The sequence below is a fragment of the Protomyctophum bolini genome, assembly GCF_963924005.1.
Source record: "Protomyctophum bolini genome assembly, chromosome: 12".
NCBI classification, from domain to species: domain Eukaryota; kingdom Metazoa; phylum Chordata; class Actinopteri; order Myctophiformes; family Myctophidae; genus Protomyctophum; species Protomyctophum bolini.
In genome coordinates, this window is record NC_137873.1 from 18,908,856 (window position 1) to 18,912,675 (window position 3,820).

Consider the following 3,820-nt stretch of genomic DNA (forward strand, 5'->3'; position numbering starts at 1 on the left):
GCTTCTACCTACAGTACAAACACATGGTTACACAAAGACACCACAAGCAGCCATAGCAGAATGACTTTTCCATTATTCTATTTTTGTTTCTCTCCTCATCAAGTATTTTACCTGTATCGCCCCAGTGGCCTAATGGATAAGGCACTGGCCTCCTAAGCCAGGGATTGTGGGTTCAAGTCCCATCTGGGGTGACTGATATAGCAGAGTGGCGCAGCGGAAGCGTGCTGGGCCCATAACCCAGAGGTCGATGGATCGAAACCATCCTCTGCTACAAGCTTCTTTTTTTAAAAATGTCAAATCAAAAGCTAAACTCATCAATTTCTGTCAGCCATGTCTAGCCACATCTGTCTAAGTCGTGACTTGTCTTGTGCCCATCAGAGCGTGAGGAAGCTGGGGAGGTGGACTCTTAGAGGCCCCTGAACAAGCGATTTTAATTTGGGGTTGAATGGCTAATGCATTCATGACACGCAGTGTCAAACCTTGGCAGTTTAGTTTGCATGTTCTCTCAGGGTTAATAAACCAAGTGTACTGTATCTTTTGGGTCTCGAGCTGAAAGGTTTGGGAAGCCCTGAGATACAGTAGATCAGCCACACATCATCACAACTATTCATGTGCTCTCTCCTAAGATTCCAGAGATTCCACGTGGAATGTAACTAATTCATGGCTACAGCATGGCTAACAGCTGCATGTATGGTTTCTGTAAAGCTCTGGGAATAAATAAAAACGTACCAAATACTGCCGTTATCTGTCCTCTGTTACAACTAAGCACATTTTCTATTTTAGGCGCTTTACATAAAGGCAAGGCATTCAAAGACAACCAAAAACAACCTAAAAGAAACACAAAATATAGTAGACAAGCACTGGATCAAAATATAGTAGACAAGCACTGGATCATCTGGGAGTTTGTTCCAACTATGTTTGGCATAACTACTGCATGTTTGCCGTCCAAGAGAGCACACTGAATGAAAATTTAAACAGGTTAAATCAGGATAAACACCATTACGATATAGAGACTACATCCTCGCTGTTTTCAATGCTCTCAAAGGGTACAAAACTTAGTCAAATACAATGTTTATGTATCCGAGGAAAAGCATTCTGGCCAAAACAGTTTATATAAACTGGTACAGTTTATATATCGTTTCTGTCGGGCAGAAACGTTGTATCTCCATAGTCTAACTTTTTGTGTTTTTTTGTAAAGAAATTGTTGATTGATCAAACTATAGCATCATAGAAAAGTATCCAAAATAGCAGATCCATAAGCTCGAAATATGGCCGCTTACTTTTGCTATTTTTTTATTTGAATCCTGAAAAGTACGTTTTGGACAGAGATTTCCACCCGACAAAACATTGTGCACATATCCTGTATTTATTTAAAAATATTGAGTGATTTAAAGATCACCAATCAGCAATATTTTAAAATTATAATAGAGAAATGCAGTAGTCCCACACACTGACTGTCTTATTTCACTTACAAAGCAAATGTATAACGTAGAACGTTTCGGTCAACCTACGTTCAACTGTCAGCAGGTACCAGATGAAAGTGAGTTGCCCAAACATAGTCTAATAAATTTGTTTTGTACGTGCACTAAGTGGGACTACTTTCTCAACATTGGCCATACCTGTCCTTTGCACATGTCTATTGTAAGCAGGTGTGCAATTTATGAATTATGAATGGATGGAAACCTCATTATGTCCAAAACTGTTACTTTTCTTTTTTTCAAAAAATGTGTTGATTCACGCAGCAGTTCAAGCTTGCGGATCTGGATACGTTTTATGCTTTCGTGTCACGTAAATTTACAAAAAGAAAAACTGACGAGATACATTCCAGATGTGTAAGAGATTAACAGATTCATATTTGCACCCACATTAAACTCTGAGAGCAGCTCTTCAGGGGCATGAATGTGTTTTGGAGGAGGTTTGGTATAAATTCATCATCACACTGGGGCCTTAGAACTGAGACTCTCAAAGTGGAATCCTCTTTTTGTAATGCCTGGGGCTTAGCAGTTGACAGAGATAGACAGCTAATTTCAGAACGCAGAAACTAGAGGTCTAACAATCTGTAAGAACACTTTATACCAACTTTCAGATCTCTGCACAGACTGGCAGAAACCTCTTATCTCCATATCTTAAGAGCTGTTCCATTCTGCCCTCTATTGGCCGTGAATACCACCTTTGTTTGATGTATTGTTGTTACAGCCCCACTGCCCCAGTGGCCTAATGGATAAGGCACTGGCCTCCTAAGCCAGGGATTGTGGGTTCGAGTCCCATCTGGGGTGTTTGTTTATGGCAGACTCTTAACAATGAAATATGGTGTACTGTACCCATAGAGGATAGATAGATATAAACATAGAGTGTCGCAGTCTTGCCCCCGACAAGCGGCCCGGAAGAGAATTTCCATTTTTTTCCCATAGACGTTCCAGAAAGTATTTATTTAAAGACCTGTAAGCCTCAGATGGTGACAACTCATGACAATACACTTTTGTTTTTGGGCCGAACAAATAATTTCTTTTGGGCCCAGAAAAAGGGCCCAAGGGTTGTCTGCTGAAGCAGGAGGTCTATCCCCTATTCAAATAATCAGAATTCTCAACCAATTTTCACACGGTTTGGTTTGTTATTAAAGAGTTAATGTCAATACATAGCCACGGACACATACATAACATAAATACATGTATTTATGTTAAATAAATAAATTGTGTTTCACACAAAAACACCTTATCTAACATAGATATTAAGTAACAGTAATGGTCAAAAAAGAGAAAACCTTTTTTTACAATACACCTTTCTCACAGTGGAATTATGACCAGCTTCCCTAATCCCTCCATAATATGAGGGCGGTGCTGATGTGTATGTAGCCCAGTGGCCAATGAGGTGTCTACCTATTTATGACTATTGCTATGGTTTGGTCACTCTGGTTTTGCCTCACCTGTAAGACGGGGCTGGTTTGTCCGTGCACTCTGTGCTTCAAGGTGACTCTGACCTCTCTGTAGCCTACATGTGTGCCCCAACCCCTCACATCCGCCAGCAGGTACAACCTGCGGCCCGCACAATGCACGTCCATGGACACGCTTCTGAGGGGGCCTAGAGACGAGGACAAGTCCACTGATTAAATGAGTAGTTCTCAAAACATTTCGTGCCAAGGACCCCCCCAAATTGATATATATTTGGCCGAGTCCCACCATCTGAAAACGCTGGGACAACGCTCCACACGTCCCAAACTCTTCTCCCTTCTGGCTCCAAAACTATGGAATGCACTTCCCATTACAATCAAAACTGCATCCTCACTCCCAATCTTCTGCCCTAGTTTGAAAACCCACCTTTTCAGACTCCATCATGGCCCGTAGCACTTGCCCTAGCCCCTTAGATAGCACTTTTTGTAGACTTGGATAGCATTTTATACAGACTTATAGCATGTTACTAGAATTGTATTTTATGTAGTCATAGCACATTAGTATAGTAGTATACAATATATGTATAGTTTCATTATATAGATATTCCACTGTTACGTTCTTAGCTTACACATGTTTCATGATAACTACTTTTTATGTATGTGATGTATTGCCATGCTTTTGTTCATGCTTCATGTCTTAACGGTACCACGTGCTGATTTACATTTCTGACTAATAAAGTATCCAATCAATCAAATGCACAGTTCTTGAGCATGACCTGTGAACTGGGCAGCCATCACGGCATCCAGATAGTGTGGTCTTCCTGTCTGACTGACAGAGAGCAGCAAGGCCAGTCTCCCACTCGCTGCACTGACGTTGAGACCAGAGAGCAGCAGTCTGTGTCCGTCCACTGTGAGCTGCGCCTGGGACTGAAG